Genomic DNA, 10785 nt, shown 5'->3' on the forward strand with positions numbered 1-10785 from the left:
TGCCATTCCTTTATTTTCCTGTCTCTCCTTCCTTCCCCTAAGTCCCCTTTCTTTGCTCCATGGCTCTCCTTTCTACTTTCATGGGTTTCCCCTTAATATCCCTTATTTTACTTTTGCATATGACAGAAAACATTCCACAGCTGACTCTCTGAATCAGGCTCATTTCACTTGGTATGATGTTCTCCAGCTCCATCCATTCATCAACAAATGTCATAATTTCATTCTTCTTCATTGCAGAGTAAAACTCCATTGTGTATATATCCCACATTTTCTTTATCCATTCATCTGTTGACAGTTGCCTGGACTGGTTCCATAACTTGCCTCTTGAGAATTGAGCTGCTCTATACATTGAAGAGCCTGTTTCATTATAGTATGCTGATTTTATTTCTTCAGAATAAATACCAAGCAGTGGGATAGGTGAGCCATGTGAAGTGGTTCTATCTCTAATCTCCTGAGGACTTTCTATACTGCTTTCCCTGCTTCACAAAGTTTAACAATTTTCAGTTCCATTGCCAGTACATCACCATTCTGATTGGATTGAGATGAAATTTCAATGTAGTTTTTGATTTACCTCACCTTGATTACTAGGGATGTTGAATATTTTTCATGTATTTGTTGTTCTTTCGTATTTTTTCTTTTGAAAATATCTGTTTAGTTCTTCTGCACCTTTATGAATTGGGTTGTGTGTGTGCGTGAGTGTGTGTGTGTGTGTGTGTGTGTGTAGTTAAGTTTTTTGAGTTCTTACTATATTCTGGATTAATATCCCCTGTTAGAGTAGCAGCTTGCAAAGATCTCTCATTCATTAGACTCACTCTTTATGTTCTTGTTTCTTTTGCTGTGTAGAAGCTTTTTAATTTAATGCTGTGACACTTATTGATTCTTGGTTTTATTTCATGTTCTTTAGGGGTCTTATTAAGAAAATCACTGTCAGTGTCAATACATTTTAGTATTGAGCTTATGTTTTTTTCTAATAATTGCAAAGTTTGGGGTATAATTCCTAAATCTTTGATCTTCTTTGATTGGGCTTTGGTGCAGTGACAAGGTATGGATCTAGTCTGATTTTTCTGCATATGGAATCCAGTTTTCTCATTATCATTTGTTTAAAAAGCTACTTTACTCCATCATCTTTTGGCATCTTTGTTGAGTATCAGATGACTATATCTATGTGGTTTTGTCTCTGTGTCTTCTATGCTTTTGGTCTTCATGTTTGTTTTGATGTCAGTACCATGCTGGTTTTATTACTGTAGCTGTATATTATAATTTTTTCATTTGTTCTAATTAGTTACACATGACAGTAGAATGACTTTTCATACATCATTCAAAAATGGAGTATAACTTCTCATTCTTTTGGTTGTACATGATATAGAATCACATCAGCCATATAATAATATATTTACAGAGGGTAATAATGTCCAATTCATTCTATGTTTCCTACACCCTTACCCCCTCCCCTTCCTTCACTCCCCTCTGCCTAGTAAAAGTACCTCTATTCTTCCCTAGCCACCCACCATTATAAATTTGTATCCCCATATCAGAGAAAACATTGGGCCTTTGGTTTATTGGGATTGGCTTATGTCACTTAGCATAATATTCTCCAGCTTCATCCATTTACCAGCAAATTTCATAATTTCATTCTTTAAGACTGAGTAATATTCCATTGTGTATATATACCACATTTTCATTTATGTTTCTTTTTAGAACACATGCCATTCATGTGTTGAAGGGCATCTATGTTGTTTCCATAGTTTGGATATTGTGAATTAAGCTGCTATAAACATTGATGTGGCTGTGTCACTGTAGTATCCTGGTTCTCAGTCCTTTGGGTATAAACCAAGGAGTAGGATAACTGGGTTGAATGGTGGTTCCATTCCAAGTTTTCTGAGGAATCGCCCTACTGCTTTCTGTAATGTGTGTGTTATAATTTGAGATCCAGTATTTAATGCTTCCAGCATCACTCTTCTTGTTCAGGATTGCTTTGACTATTCTGTGTCTTTTATTCTTGCAAATGAAGTTTTTTTATTGTCATTTGGATAAGTAAGTGTGACAAAGCCATGGACATATCTCACTCTTACTATCTGCTCTGCTAACTCTCACAAAGTTATTATGGAACTGATACATGCTATTGTTTTATAAATTTAAAGAGATCATGTGGACCACACCTCTAATTCCGAAAGTAGGTCTGTGCAGACAAACGGAAGTGTGGGTGATAGTCTGAGAACTTGCCACCAAGGTGGGAACCTGAGATGGCTGAGACTGATCCCAAGATCGTTCAGAACCTCACCTTGGTGGTGCAGACTCTCTTGCAGCAGATACAAGATAAATTTCAGACCATGTCTAACCAGATCATTGGAAGAATTGATTATATTAGTAGACGCATTGTTGATGTGGAGAAAAATATCACAGACTTCATGACATAGGCTGGGGTGAAAGAAATGGAAGGTGAAAACAAGATACCTGCCACACAAAAATATTGAAGGGTCTCACTAAATAGCTGAGGATGGCCTCAAATTTTCAGTCCTCCTGACTCAGCCTCCTGAGTAACTGGGATTACAGGTTGCTAATTACCTTGAAATCTGTAACATCATTTTTCCAAGCCAAGGGAAGACTGAATGACTTTTTGCAAATAACTACTAAGTGTAGATAGGTTTTATATGATAGTGCATTCTTATCACATACTATGTAGTGAGCTTTTAGAGTGATTGTTCTCCCCAGTTTCTCAAACATGGTATCATCACATCTTGGAACTTGGTCAGTTGTGCTCTTAATTATTAAACACTAAAATTTTGCTGGTTCCTGCAAAAAAAAAATGAATAAATCAAAATATTGAGTGAAATTTCCATGTTCACTATAAGAAATGTACTGATTAACTCAAATGAGAAATTTATTTTTTTAATAAACAGGTCCTTTCAACATAAACATAAACTATACCCTTAATTACTTATAAGATGTGGTCATGAATCTGAGCATAGCATCTCACTCTAGCACCATTTTTGCACAATTGCAAGAAAGGGATCATTTGTACTCAATGTCTGCAGCAAAAATCCACCACCAAGAATTGCATTTAGTTTCTGTGGCCTTGGTCAAGCATTCCAGCTAACCTAGTACATAATTCATAATAAGATATAAGGTAATATCACAGGGCCATCTAATCAGAAAAATTTAAACCATTCTTAAGTCTCTGTACTCCTGGAAGAATCTAAGTTGAAACTTTAGCAGAGAGAAAAAACCTGAATTTAGGATGGAATATCAATTAAAAAAATTAGTAGTTAAGAAGATCTAAGCTAAGGATAGAAAACTGAAAAGAAAGTTAGGGCGATTAGTTGATAGAAGTTCCTAATTAATCAACTACGTGATATGACTACCCAGATTTGAATAAAGGAAGAAATCTGTTGGATAGTTGCCTGAAACATGAGCTTATAGAACTCCTTCATCTCATGTTTAAAAAAGGAAATAAGTGACCTAAAATTTAAGTAATGTGTTCCAAATCACAAATCTATTGCTACAGCTGAAAATGGTGCCAGATCTGACTCCAGAGGCTGTGTGATATTTTCTTTTCCTAAAAATCACACGTATGAGGAAATTCAAAACCATAATACATGGAACAAATGATTCAGAGAACTGTAGATTTTTTTTTCCCCTAGGCATGGAAAAAGGTGAGGACAGAGAAAAGTCATCATAGTATTCTTCAAATACCTGATGATGCATTAATGATAGAAAAGACAACGGGTTAGCAAATGCATGGAATTTCTGAAAAGGAAGATATTTATTGAATTAGAAAAATCTAAAGAGGTGAATGGGCTACCTAATAATGAGTTTTCCAACATGAAATGTTACTTGACTAGAAAGTAGGTGTTTTCCAACAGAATCATTAAGAGAGGATTTAAATATTGTGAAATGACCCTGCCAGGTGATATTAAACTCTGGCATTCAGAGTTTATGGTTCTGGAAGTGAACAGATAATATAGAGTATATCTGTACTAACCTATCAGAATTTTTTCTTAGTTCCTTCTCTTAATCCAAGTTTCCCAAGAGATAGAGAAAAGAGGGAAAGCAAGGGTCCTGCTTCACTTCAGGAATGCAGATTTAATTTTAGTATTACAAAATATCATTGTCCATGATGCTTCACTTCCCCGAGATGGTCAATGGTATGATTTAGGCAAGTGCAACCTGTTACTCACCTTGATACCTTCCTGACATCCTCTTTCCCCTGAGGACCAAATAACAGCTTATCATTGGTCTAATAATACTCTGCTCTGAGGTCTCCTACCCCTGCTTTCCTTTATTACTGTTAGGCTGCATGACCCTGATCAAGTTACAGCTGTCTCATGGGTGTGCTGAGTACCACTAGCAGTCTTTCAAGCTAATTTACTATGGGAATAAAAAGTAACTCAGGAATGATCTATGGGAACAGTGACGGTGCATAGGAGACTTAATGAACTCCAGAGCATAGTGTTCGCAGCAGAAGAGATAACGAGATCAGTAATTTAACATCCAACTCAGAAAATAAAAATGCAAATATTAGTTTTATCACACATATATATTAGGCAGTTAGGATATTGATTGTACAGCACTAAGTCATTACAAGGACTCACATGGGTCTTCCTTTGATGATGAGAACGTCTCATGTGGACATAGCATCTTTAGTGGATTCCTGGATGTTTCTTTAGAAATGTCCAGAGTAGGAGAAGTTAAAGCATAGCAGTTCAAAACCAGGCACTATCATAGACTATCTGCATATATTATTACTGATAATGATAATCCTGGTAATAGTTACAATTATCCCCATCTTATACATGAGAAAAAATTTCATAGTGATATATTATAATTTGTCCCAGTTCAGATTTTAGTAATTAATGTTATTTGGAGCACACAACTTAATTTAGATGCAACTTTTAATACATAAAATAGGTAATGATAATGCATACCCTTAGCTATATATGTATATATTAATACAGAAAATCTTTAAAGTAGTAAGCATAACACCATTATGGGAATAGTCATAAAATCATAAGACTTCATAAAAACATAACCCAAAACAGAGAAAGTTTGCATAAAAGCATGATTTTCAGCACTGCGTTCTCTTTCTCTTATCCAAGCCCAGTTCTCAAATGGAAGCAGGTCAGTTATTTTATAGTGATGGCACTAGGGTTGAGGTAAATGAACTTCCAATAAGGGCATGGTAAAATGGGGAGGCAAGTGCCAGGTAAGGAATACTATCAGGCAGTTCCTGCACAGGAAGCAAGAAGCAAAGCAGTGGGCTCCTGCAAAACTAGTGCTCTTTTGCTTTAGAGTTCCCCTGCCCCAAGAGTCAGGGAAATAGGCAATAAATAGGAAGCTCCTGGGCTAAAGGACAGAATCATTCCCATTAATATGCCAGTTGTGGATTAAAAATTACTATCAAATATACTAATAGCAGGGAACTGAGACATATTTGGATTGCTACATCTATTTTAAAATTTCCAATTGACAGTTGTTCAGGTTAGCTCTAATTATTTCATTAACCTCCTAATAATCAATCCTTCATTTTACTTGGATGAGACTTTTTTTAAGTCAAATCTATCAAATTCTGACAGTGTTTTCCTTCAATAATAATTATTATCATATACTGAGATCATTATGTGTTCTTATCATTGTCTTAATCAGTATTAATTATGTATTAACAACAGATTAATTCTCATTTAAAAACACTAATTCTGTGACATTGATACTATTATTATCCCCTGTTCATAGATGAGGGAATCGAGACTTAGACAAGTTAAATTAAAACTAATTGACAAGGTTAAATGCTGTTTCATTTATATATTGATGAGTAACAAAACATTCTAAAAGTTAAGAGCTTTAAAACCTCAATCATTTTATTTGCTCACAATTCTACCAGTCAGAGATTTGTAGGGTCTCTGGGTCCTACTATTGGACCTGATGGAGTGGGTAGCAGCACTACAGTGTGTAGGGCCTCATTTGGGTTATTTTAAGTGCCCTGCATCTGAATGGGGTAATTGGGATGGGTCATATGTCTAGCATCTCAATTATGATCATTAGCTGTGTTCCCTGCTTCTTCTTGACATGACTAGCATCAGATTATCTATATGGTAACCTTTTGGCGACAAAGACATTCTTTCAAAAGACAAGTGTTTTATTAAGCCTCTATTTGCATCACAATAGCTAACTGCTACTGGGCCACAACAAGTGACATGAAAAAAAGTACTGTCACTTTGGGAAACTACTAAACAAAATCTAGGAGACATGTGATCTAACAAATACTTTAGAAAGCAATGAGACACATCAAAAAAGGATGTTTACATTAGAATTGTGAGTGTTGTGTGTATGCATGTGTGGAGGAGACAGGATCTGTCATGGAAGAACAGAGAGGGGAAAAAATTAAAATTAAAGGCAAATCATGTCTAATCCAGCCTTTAATTTTACATGTAAATAAACTGGGGCCACAGTAGAAAGGAACCCAGCTAAATACACAGTTCTAAATATTGGCAAAGACTGGACACAGAATGCCGAGCATACCAAAATTCAATGGAGAAGCTCTAAAAGAGAATTTGCTGCCTGTGATACTGTTGGGGAATATGAGAGGAATGAATGCATGAGCTGAACAAGACGTAAGAGAAGGTAAGAACCAATCAGGGAAGAGTCTAAAGTCCATTCCTGTGAAGTGTCTTTAATTAAAAAAGAAATTATTTGTTCTAATTAGCTGTACATGAAAGTAGAATGCATTTATACATTTTGATAAATCATACATCAATGGAGGGTAATTTCTCACTTTTTTTGTATATATTGCAGGATCACATCAGTCATGCAGTTGTTTATGTACATGAGGTAATAATGTCTGTTTCACTCTACTCTCCTTCCTACCCCACACCCTTTCCCCTCCCATCACTCCCCTCTACCTAAAATAATGTAACTCTATTGTTCCCTAGCTCCTCCCCATTATTGTGAATTAGCATACACATTTCAGAGAAAACATTCAGCCTTTGGTTTTTTAGATTTGGCTTATTTTACTTAGCATAATATTCTCCAGCTCTATCCATTTACCAGTGAATGCCTTAATTTTATTCTTCTTTAAAGCTGAGTAATATTCCATCGTGACTTTTAAAGAACCCACTTGGGAATGTGTCTGCCACGTCCCGCAGGTTGGAACACCATATGCCTCTCCCACATCACTGGTCTAATACCCTCATATTTAATGGGAGTGGGTACTCTGCTCTTTGTCTACAGATCTACCTCAGAGTGCTGTTCTGGAGTGTGAACTCCTAATGGGCAAGAGGTGGTTCATCTTAAATAATGCGTGAACTAAAATTAAGCATGTTACTGAGGATTATAAAAATGATGAACATGAATAGTCCCTTATTTTCACTAGAAGAGTCAGCATGTCTAGAGCATCTTCTAGGCAGCACATTTTGTGCTATTTCAGAGCACAGATTATTTAATTAACGAAAGAGAATATATAAAGGTAATTGTTTCTCTAAAACTTTTCCCCCACAAATGAGAAAACTAAGTGTGAAAATGACTTACTGGCTTTCCCAGTGTCACACAGTTGGTAGGTGGCATAGCGAGGATTTAACTTGACCATTTTCCTTGTGCTGCTCTTTCTTTTATAGCCAGACCATAAGCCGATGGAAAGATAGGACAGTGTGTTTTAAATATACTGAAATTTAAATGCAGCAGATATTTGCCTCTAATGCAATTTCATGTACAGGATACAACGATAACTTCTCTGAACATGATTACTTTTGTTTGCAAAATGAAGGTTGACAAACATGTCGCACAGGTACTCCGACTCCAAAACAGGTCACCAACACTCATGGAAAATTGAAAACACATCGCTATTCAGTGCAGCGCCATCTGGTGTTCATTAATGATATTACCTGATCGTACTTTTTAAGCAAAAAGAAAAAAAGAAATCTGTTAAAAGAACTTCAAAATGCACAAGTAATAAATGTACACTGTTTACCCAAGATATATGCCACCGTAGATTTTGTTCATTTATTTGGATACTGTTTATGGAGTCACTGTTAAAATATCAAAAGCATCACCCTAAGTCAATGGCCATGTAATGCTGCCTGCAGAGATAGTTACCACCTTCACATACAAACGGGTGGATTATACCTGCACATTTCATATTCACAATAAAAGAAATAGTAATAGGCCCCATCAAATTTCTATGTAATTAGTGTTAAATACATTTGAATCCCATGTAGCTACATGTATTTGAACAGTAACCAGCACTATTGTGTTTGAACTGTGTAATTACACACTGGATCTCTCAGTGGCACAAAATGTATAATTATGAAGTTCTCCACAATATCAGGAAAAAAAACAACTGTGAGGTGCTTGGAGGGAAATCACAATGAGGTTATGCTGCCTGTGATTTCACATCCTTTAGTTCAGTGCCTATTCAACCTCCTATAAAGTGTAATTAGGCATGGGGTTGGGTTGGAAGACAAACTGTATCTAATATATTAACAGCATCTCTTATTCACAAATAGCTAGAGAGCATTCTACCAAGTTCATGCCAACAGCTCCCCTTGTACATAATACAAGTAATTTGCCACTCCACATGGAGTCACCCTATTATATTTTGTGTCTTTTAAAATAAGATTCTAAAAATATTTCCACAAGCCACTCAAAATGCAACCCTGGTGTTGATATTATACAGGTTTTATAAAGTCATGAAACATAATGTCACAGGGGAATTAAAGTGGATGAGGCAAGCTCAGCAAGTAAGAAGGAATGCAAGTTAAATAGAACTAAATGTTGGATTTTTTGTTTGCTTTCTCAGTAGCTGGGAAGTTCCACAGAAATTTTCTGAAGTTATGGCTAAAAGATGTAACATTTTTACTTTTCTGGGACTTACGTTCTTTCATTTAAATTTGTTGAATACTTACAGAATTGTGGACATGAGTACTGGAGAAGCTTCCATGCAAACCTGAGAAAAGTACAGGGCTCATATGAGACAATGAGATGACATGCTTATGAGAAGCTTCTTCAGCAGATTGGGGATGGCACAGTGTCCACTGGGAAGCAGCCCACGGTGCCTTGCTAAGTAGACTGAGTGATCTGGATATGGTAGGAGAAATAAAATCAAGTAGAAAGAAACAATAAAAACTTATGCTTTACCTTGGCTGAGGGAAGACATACACCAAGTATATAATTTTTTCAGATAGTTAAAAGCACTATGTATACTCAACTGTATTTAATAGAGAAGACCCAGAAACAAGAAATTGAGATAAGGAGGAAGAGTGATGACTTTTCTGAGGAAGTAAGGATTGAACTGAAAGCTAACTAATGAGAGGGAGAAAACTTTGCTGGAGTCTTAAGGCAGAAATTCTAGGCAAGAGAAAAAGCAAGTGCAAAGTCCCTAGGGCCAAAAACTGAAAGTAAAGCAGACAGTGATGCTGAAAGAGCCAGAGGATTGTAATCAGTGACCACACTGATCTGGGTGTGAAACCCAGATAAACATGGTAGGTTCTAAAAGAGACTAGTATTATCTGGGTGTTAAAGTAGGAAAGGATAAATGAATCTCACCTGAGATGTGAAAATAGGTCATATTGCAATGGAGTTCAATATATTATCCTCTATTTCAAAGAAACTGTCTACCACACTCCAATTTAAAAGATTTAATGCTACGCAACAATTCATTTTTTTCTCTGTATTCTCAAGTTTTGGGGGCATTTTCTTTGCCATTTTACTTCATTTTTATATAATTAAGCAGGCATCAATGAAACACCAAAAACATTTTAAAGTACTAAAAGTTGTTTTTGTATGGATACTTTATTTTTTTTATATCAGATATGGAAGAAGATTCTATCATTTCTTCTTGTAGATGTTACAGTCTTTCTCAGGGAGGTCATATTTCACAATGCAATGAGAATTAGTTTGTGAATTCTAATTCTGAATGACACAAAGCATAAGAACTTAGGGACATTGCTGACATACTGGAAGCATGTTGCATTATTATATAAAATTATATGGCATTTATAAACATTTATTTTAATAAATTTATTTTATTTATATAAAATTATATGCCATTAGTCTTTATAATTTTCTCCATCTTCTAACCTTCTATTATTATTGCATTTCTATTCTATTCAGGATACTCTCTAGACATTTTATTGTAAGACTCAAGATTCTTATGATAGAGTTTTAAAATGTGGGAGTTTACTGTGCCCTCCCAATCTTAAAGAAATTTGTAACTTTAAAAACATATTCTCCCTGCCTACTATACATCCCATTCTGTTTCATGAGATAATATTAGTTGTTGATCACATCTGACTTCCAACTCTGACCTCAAATCATCACAGCTCTTTAAACTTCATATACTCTCAGGAATCCCTACTATTTTTCCTTTCTTTCTCAAATGAGAGGGAATAATCTCTCACTTGCTCTATTTTGACACATTTTCCAGAATCACTAAACTTAGTGATTCAAAAGTGAATTTAGAATTGGAGATGGCGGACTAGGTGGAGGCTGCATTCCCTGTTGCTTTGAGACTCAGGATTGAAGCAGAGGAAATACTGTTTCTCTGTGAGGCAGTCCTTGGTGCCCACTGATCCCCTGCTGTTTATTCCCCATTTGTACAATGCCCTAGTGTGCCTTCTGCCAGCATATTGCCCATTTATTGAAAAAGGATTATTCTCTGACCACCACCTATCATCCACCATTTGCCCTTTGCCCACCTCTTGCCTGCCCATCTCTAGCCTGCCCATCACCTACTCATCACCTGCTGCCCAACATTCACCTGCCAATCATTTACAGTTAGTCTGCAGACCACCTGCA

At 36.0% G+C, this 10785-nt stretch overlaps 1 pseudogene across 1 annotated transcript; it reads left to right on the forward strand.

Annotated features, from left to right (window-relative positions):
- Positions 1-1571: 1571 nt before the first annotated feature.
- Positions 1572-2780, forward strand: LOC306640901 (heat shock factor-binding protein 1-like; annotated as a pseudogene). The gene has a single exon. The product of its transcript is annotated as a heat shock factor-binding protein 1-like (transcript).
- The last annotated feature ends 8005 nt before the right edge of the window (positions 2781-10785 follow it).

The sequence above is a fragment of the Sciurus vulgaris genome (genome assembly GCF_902686455.1).
Source record: "Sciurus vulgaris genome assembly, chromosome: 11".
NCBI lineage: Eukaryota > Metazoa > Chordata > Mammalia > Rodentia > Sciuridae > Sciurus > Sciurus vulgaris.